Source organism: Schistocerca piceifrons, unplaced genomic scaffold (assembly GCF_021461385.2).
Source record: "Schistocerca piceifrons isolate TAMUIC-IGC-003096 unplaced genomic scaffold, iqSchPice1.1 HiC_scaffold_1708, whole genome shotgun sequence".
Taxonomy (NCBI): Eukaryota; Metazoa; Arthropoda; class Insecta; order Orthoptera; family Acrididae; genus Schistocerca; species Schistocerca piceifrons.
This window is the reverse complement of record NW_025727577.1, coordinates 278,077-287,137: the sequence shown is the minus strand read 5'-3', so window position 1 is coordinate 287,137 and position 9,061 is coordinate 278,077.

Genomic DNA, 9,061 nt, shown 5'->3' with positions numbered 1-9,061 from the left:
CTCTTCGTACTGACTATGATATGAACCATTCCTGTGACACTAGTTATAGATTCCCATGCTTCACGTCAGGATTACTGTATCCCTCTGACCTTCTTATTGACGATGAAACACAGATATTGCATCGGAATGAAATAGAAAAGGCACAAAGCCGACTTAAGTATGTTATGAACCATTCCTGTGACACTAATTATAAATTCCGATGCTTCACTTCAGGATTACTGTATCCCTCTGCCTTCTTATTGACGAGGACACACAGAAATTGCATCGGAATTAAATACAAAAGGCACAATGCCGAATAATGTACAAGAAAACTGACTCTTCGTACTGACTATGTTTTGAACCATTCCTGTGACACTAGTTATAGATTCCGATGCTTCACTTCAGATTTACTGTATCCCTTGGACCTTCTTATTGACGATGAAACACAGAAATTGCATCGGAATTAATTACAAAAGGCACAATGCCGACATAAGGACAAGAAGACTGACTCTTCTTACTGACTATGTTTTGAAGCATTCCTGTGACACTAGCTATAGATTCCGAAGCTTCACTTCAGGTTTACTGTATCCCTTGGACCATCATATTGACGAAGAAACACAGAAATTGCATTGGAATTAAATTGAAAAGGCACAATGCCGTCATAAGTACAAGAAGACTGACTCTTCTTACTGTCTATGCTTTGAACCATTCCTGTAACGCTAGTAACAGATTCCGATGCTTCACTTTAGGTTTACTGTATCCCTCTGACTTTCTTATTGACGATGAATCACAGAAATTGCATCGGAATTAAATAGAAAAGGCACAATGCCGACTTAAGTACAAGAGGACTGACTCTTCTTACTGTCTATGTTTTGAACCATTCCTGTGACGCTAGTTACAGATTCCGATGCTTCACTTCAGGGTTACTGTATCCCTCTGACCTTGTTATTGACGAAGAAACACAGCAATTGCTTCGGAATTTAATAGAAAAGGCACAATGCCGACTTAAGTACAAGAAGACTGACTCTTCCTACTCTCTATGATTTAAACCATTCCTGTGACACTAGTTATAGATTCCGATGCTTCACTTCAGGTTTACTGTTTCCCTTGGACCTTCTTATTGACGATGAAACACAGAAATTGCATCGGCATTAAATAGAAAAGCACAATGCCGACTTAAGTACAAGAAAACTGACTCTTCCTACTGTCTATGTTTTGATCCGTTCCTGTGACACTAGTTATAGATTCCGATGCTTCACTTCAGGTTTACTGTATCCCTCTGACCTTCTTTTTGACGATGAAACACAGAACTTGCTTCGGAATTAAATAGAAAAGGCACAATGCCGACTTAAGTACAAGAAGACTGACTCTTCTTACTGACTATGATTTGAACCATTCCTGTGACACTAGTTATAGATTCCGATGCTTCACTTCAGGTTTACTCTATCACTAGGACCTTCTTATTGACGATGAAACACAGAAATTGCATCGGAATTAAATACAAAAGGCACAATGCCGACTTTAGTACAAGAAGACTGAATCTTCTTACTGACCATGTTTTAAACCATTCCTGTGACACTAGTTATAGATTCCGATGCTTCACTTCAGGTTTACTGTATCCCTCTGACCTTCTTATTGACGATGAAACACAGAAATTGCATCGGAAATAAATATAAAAGGCACGATGCCGACTTAAGTACATGTAGAATGAATCTTCCTACAGTCTATGATTTGAACCATACCTGTGACACTTGTTATAGATTCCGATGCTTCATTTCAGGTTTACTGTATCCCTCTCACCTTCTTATTGACGATGAAACGCAGAAATTGCATCGGAATTAAGTACAAAAGGCACAATGCCGACTTAAGTACATGAAGACTGACTCTACTTCCTGACTATGTTTTGAACCATTCCTCTGACACTAGTTATAGATTCCGATGCTTCACTTCAGGTTTACTGTATCCCTCTCACCTTCTTATTGACGATGAAACGCAGAAATTGCATCGGAATTAAATAGAAAATACACAATGCCGACTTAAGTACAAGAAGACTGACTCTTCTTACTGTCTATGTTTTGAACCATTCCTGTGACACTAGTTATAGATTCCGATGCTTCAGGTTTACTGTATCCCTTGGACCTTCTTATTGACGATGAAACACAGAAATTGCATCGGAATTAAATACAAAAGGCACAATGCCGACGTAAGTACAAGAAGACTGACTCCTCCTACTGTCAATGTTTTGAACCATTCCTGTGAGACTAGTTATAGATTCCGATGCTTCTCTTCAGATTTACTGTATCCCTTGGACCTTATTATTGACGATGAAACACAGAAATTGAATCGGAATTAAATACAAAAGGCACAATGCCGACTTAAGGAAAAGAAGACTGACCCTTCTTACTGTCTATGTTTTGAACCGTTCTTGTGACACTAGTTATAGATTCCGATGCTTCACTACAGGTTAACTGTATCCCTCTGACCTTCTTATTGACGATGAAACACAGGAATTGCATCGGAATTAAATACAAAAGGCACAATGCCGACTTAAGGACAAGAAGACTGACTCTTCGTACTGACTATGTTTTGAACCATTCCTGTGACACTAGTTATTGATTCCGATGATTCACGTGAGGTTTACTGTATCCCTTGGACCTTCTTATTGACGATGAAACACAGAAATTGCAACGGAATTAAGTACAAAAGGCACAATGCCGACTTAAGTACATGAAGACTGACTCTACATCCTGACTATGTTTTGAACCATTCCTCTGACACTAGTTATGGATTCCGATGCTTCACTTCAGGTTTACTGTATCCCTCTCACCTTCTTATTGACGATGAAACGCAGAAATTGCATCGGAATTAAATAGAAAATACACAATGCCGACTTAAGTACAAGAAGACTGACTCTTCTTACTGTCTATGTTTTGAACCATTCCTGTGACACTAGTTATAGATTCCGATGCTTCAGGTTTACTGTATCCCTTGGACCTTCTTATTGACGATGAAACACAGAAATTGCATCGGAATTAAATAGAAAAGGCACAAAGCCGATTTAAGTACGAGAAGACTGACTCTTCTTACTGTCTATGTTTGAACCATTCCTGTGACGCTTGTTGCAGATTCCCATGCTTCACTTAAGGTTTACTGTATCCCTCTGACCTTCTTATTGAAGATGAAACGCAGAAATTGCATCGGAATGAAATAGAAAAGGCACAATGCCAACTTAAGTACAAGAAGACTGACTCTTCGTACTGTCTATGTTTTGATCCATTCCTGTGACACTAGTTATGGATTCCGATGCTTCACTTCAGGTTTACTGTATCCCTCTGACCTTCTTTTTGACGATGAAACACAGAACTTGCTTCGGAATTAAATAGAAAATGCACAATGCCGACTTAAGTACAAGAAGACTGACTCATCCTACTGTCTATATTTTGAACCATTGCTGTGACACTAGTTATGGATTCCGATGCTTCACTACAGGTTTACTGTATCCCTTGGACCTTGCTATTGACAATGAAACACAGAAATGGCATCGGAATTAAATCCAAAATGCACAATGCTGACTTAAGTACAAGAAGGCTGACACTTCATACTGACTGTTTTGAACCAGTCCTGTGACACTAGTTATAGATACTGATGCTTCACTTCAGGTTCACTGTATCCCTCTGACCTTCTTATTGACGATGAAACACAAATATTGCATCGGAATTAAATACAAAAGGCACAATGCCGACTTAAGTACAAGAAGACTGACTCTTCGTACTGACTATCATTTGAACCATTCTGGTGACACTAGTTATAGATTCCGATGCTTCACTTCAGATTTACTGTATCCCTTGGACCTTCTTATTGACGATGAAACACAGAAATTGCATCGGAATTAAATAGAAAAGGCACAATGCCGGCTTAAGTACATGAAGACTGACTCTTCTTACTGACTATATTTGGAACCATTCCCGTGACACCAGTTATAGATTCCGATGCTTCACTTCAGGTTTGCTGTATCCCTCTGACCTTCTTATTGACGATGAAACACAGATATTGCATCGATATGAAATAGAAAAGGCACAAAGCCGACTTAAGTACAAGAAGACTGACTCTCCTTGCTGACTATGTTTTGAGCCATTCCTGTGGCACTAGTTATAGATTCCGATGCTTCACTTCAGTTTTACTGTATCCCTCTGACCTTCTTATTGACGATGAAACACAGAAATTGCATCGGAATTGAATTGAAAAAGCACAATGCCGACTTAAGTACAAGATGACTGACTCTTCCTACTGTCTATGTTATGAACCATTCCTGTGACACTAGTTATAGAATCCGATGCATCACTTCAGGATTACTGTACCCCTCTGACCCTCTTATTGACGATGAAACACAGAAATTGCAACGGAATTAAATACAAAAGGCACAATGCCGACTTAAGTACATGATGACTGACTCTTCTTCCTGACTATGTTTTGAACCATTCCTCTGACACTACTTATGGATTCCGATGCTTCACTTCAGGTTTACTGTATCCCTCTGACCTTCTTATTGACGATGAAACACAGAAATTGCATCGGAATTAAATACAAAAGGCACAATGCCGACTTTAGTACAAGAAGACTGACTCTTCTTACTGTCTATGTTTTGAACCATTCCTGTGACACTAGTTATAGAATCCGATGCTTCACTCCAGGTTTACTGTATCCCTTGAACCTTCATATTGACGATGAAACACAGAAATTGCATCGGAATTAAATAGAACAGGCACAAAGCCGACTTAAGTACAAGAAGACTGACTCTTCTTACTGTCTATATTTTGAACCATTCCTGTGGCACTAGTTATAGATTCCCATGCTTCACGTCAGGATTACTGTATCCCTCTGACCTTCTTATTGACGATGAAACACAGATATTGCATCGGAATGAAATAGAAAATGCACAAAGCCGACTTAAGTACAAGAAGACTGACTCTCCTTGCTGACTATGTTTTGAACCATTCCTGTGACACTAGTTATAGGTTCCGATGCTTCACTTCAAGTTTACTGTATCCCTCTGACCTTCTTATTGACGAAGAAACACAGAAATTGCATCGGAATTAAATTGAAAAGGCACAATGCCGACTTAAGTACAAGAAGACTGACTCTTCCTACTGTCTATGTTATGATCCATTCCTGTGACACTAGTTATAGATTCCGATGCTTCACTTCAGGATTACTGTATCCCTCTGCCTTCTTATTGACGATGACACACAGAAATTGCATCGGAATTAAATACAAAAGGCACAATGCCGAATTATGTACAAGAAGACTGACTCTTCGTACTGACTATGTTTTGAACCATTCCTGTAACACTTGTTATAGATTCTGATGCTTCACGTCACGTTTACTGTATCCCTTGGACCTTCTTATTGACGATGAAACACAGATATTGCATCGGAATTAAATTGAAAAGGCACAATGCCGTCTTAAGTACAAGAAGACTGACTCTTCTTACTGTCTATGCTTTGTACCATTCCTGTAACACTAGTAACAGATTCCGATGCTTCACTTTAGGTTTACTGTATCCCTCTGACTTTCTTATTGACGATGAATCACAGAAATTGCATCGGAATTAAATAGAAAAGGCACAATGCCGACTTAAGTACAAGAGGACTGACTCTTCTAACTGTCTATGTTTTGAACCATTCCGGTGACACTAGTTATCAATTCCGATCCTTCACTTCAGGTTTACTGTATCCCTTGGACCCTCTTATTGACGATAAAACACAAAAATTGCATCGGAATTAAATAGAAAAGGCACAATGCCGACATAAGTACAAGAAGACTGACTCTTCTTACTGTCTATGTTTTGATCCATTCCTGTGACGCTAGTTACAGATTCCGATGCTTCACTTCAGGGTTACTGTATCCCTCTGACCTTGTTATTGACGAAGAAACACAGAAATTGCATCGGAATTTGATAGAAAAGGCACAATGCCGACTTAAGTACAAGAAGACTGACTCTTCCTACTCTCTATGATTTGAACCATTCCTGTGACACTAGTTATAGATTCCGATGCTTCACTTCAGGTTTACTGTATCCCTTGGACCTTCTTATAGACGATGAAACACAGAAATTGCATCGGAATTAAATAGAAAAGCACAATGCCGACTTAAGTACAAGAAGACTGACTCTTCCTACTGTCTATGTTTTGATCCGTTCCTGTGACACTAGTTATAGATTCCGATGCTTCACTTCAGGTTTACTGTATCCCTCTGACCTTCTTTTTGACGATGAAACACAGAACTTGCTTCGGAATTAAATAGAAAATTCACAATGCCGACTTAAGTACAAGAAGACTGACTCATCCTACCGTCTATATTTTGAACCATTGCTGTGACACTAGTTATGGATTCCGATGCTTCACTACAGGTTTACTGTATCCCTCTGACCTTATATTTGACGATGAAGCACAGAACTTGCTTCGGAATTAAATAGAAAAGGCACAATGCCGACATAAGTACAAGAAGACTGACTCTTCTTACTGACTATGTTTTGAACCATTCCTGTGACACTAGTTATAGATTCCGATTCTTCACTTTAGGTTTACTGTATCCCTTGGACCTTGCTATTGACAATGAAACACAGAAATGGCATCGGAATTAAATCCAAAATGCACAATGCTGACTTAAGTACAAGAAGGCTGACTCTTCATACTGACTGTTTTGAACCAGTCCTGTGACACTAGTTATAGATACTGATGCTTCACTTCAGGTTCACTGTATCCCTCTGACCTTCTTATTGACGATGAAACACAAATATTGCATCGGAATTAAATGCAAAAGGCACAATGCCAACATAAGTACAAGAAGACTGACTCTTCTTACTGACTATGATTTGAACCATTCCTGTGACACTAGTTACATATTCCGATGCTTCACTTCAGGTTTCTTGTATCCGTTGGACCATCGTATTGACGATGAATCACAGAAATTGCATCGGAATTAAATACAAAAGGAACAATGCCGACTTAAGTACAAGAACACTGACTCTTCTTACTAACTATGTTTTGAACCATTCCTGTGACACTAGTTATAGATTACGATGCTTCACTCCAGGTTTACTGTATCCCTCTGACCTTCTTATTGACGATGAAACACAGAAATTGCATCGGAATTAAGTACAAAAGGCACAATGCCGACTTAAGTACATGGAGACTGACTCTACTTCCTGACTATGTTTTGAACCATTCCTCTGACACTAGTTATAGATTCCGATGCTTCACTTCAGGTTTACTGTATCCCTCTCACCTTCGTATTGACGATGAAACACAGAAATTGCATCGGAATTAAATACAAAAGGCACAAGGCCGACTTAAGTACAAGAAGACTGACTCTTCTTACTGTCTATGTTTTGAACCATTCCTGTGACACTAGTTATAGATTCCGATGCTTCAGGTTTACTGTATCCCTTGGACCTTCTTATTGACGATGAAACACAGAAATTGCATCGGAATTAAATAGAAAAGGCACAAAGCCGACTTAAGTACAAGAAGACAGACTCTCCTTACTGTCTATGTTTGAACCATTCCTGTGACGCTTGTTACAGATTCCCATGCTTCACTTAAGGTTTACTGTATCCCTCTGACCTTCTTATTGAAGATGAAACACAGAAATTGCATCGGAATGAAATAGAAAAGGCACAATGCCAACTTAAGTACAAGAAGATTGACTCTTCGTACTGTCTATGCTTTGAACCATTCCTGTGACACTAGTTATGGATTCCGATGCTTCACTTCAGGTTTACTGTATCCCTCTGACCTTCTTTTTGACGATGAAACACAAAACGTGCTTCGGAATTAAATTGAAAATGCACAATGCCGACTTAAGTACAAGAAGACTGACTCATCCTACTGTCTATATTTTGAACCATTGCTGTGACACTAGTTATTGATTCCGATGCTTCACTACAGGTTTACTGTATCCCTCTGACCTTCTTTTTGACGATGAAACACAGAAATTGCATCGGAATTAAATAGAAAAGGCACAATGCCGACTTAAGTACAAGAAAACTGACTCTTCTTACTGTCTATGTTTTGAATCATTCCTGTGACACTAGTTATAGATTCCGATTCTTCACTTCAGGTTTACTGTATCCCTTGGACCTTGCTATTGACAATGATACACAGAAATGGCATCGGAATTAAATCTAAAATGCACAATGCTGACTTAAGTACAAGAAGGCTGACACTTCATACTGACTGTTTTGAACCAGTCCTGTGACACTAGTTATAGATACTGATGCTTCACTTCAGGTTCACTGTATCCCTCTGACCTTCTTATTGACGATGAAACACAAATATTGCATCGGAATTAAATACAAAGGGCACAATGCCAACATAAGTACAAGAAGACTGACTCTTCTTACTGACTATGATTTGAACCATTCCTGTGACACTAGTTACATATTCCGATGCTTCACTTCAGGTTTCTTGTATCCGTTGGACCTTCGTATTGACGATGAATCACAGAAATTGCATCGGAATTAAATACAAAAGGAACAATGCCGACTTAAGTACAAGAACACTGACTCTTCTTACTGACTATGTTTTGAACCATTCCTGTGACACTAGTTATAGATTCCGATGATTCACTTCAGGTTTACTCTATCACTAGGACCTTCTTATTGACGATGAAACAGAGAAATTGCATCGGAATTAAATACAAAATTCACAATGCCGACTTTAGTACAAGAAGACTGAATCTTCTTACTGACCATGTTTTAAACCATTCCTGTGACACTAGTTGTAGATTCCGATGCTTCACTTCAGGTTTACTGTATCCCTCTGACCTTCTTATTGACGATGAAACACAGAAATTGCATCGGAATTAAATATAAAAGGCACCATGCCGACTTAAGTACATGTAGAATGAATCTTCCTACAGTCTATGTTTTGAACCATACCTGGGACACTTGTTATAGATTCCGATGCTTCATTTCAGGTTTACTGTATCCCTTGGATCTTCTTATTGACGATGAAACACAGATAGTGCATCGGAGGTAAATACAAAAGGCACAATGCCGACTTAAGTACAAGAAGACTGA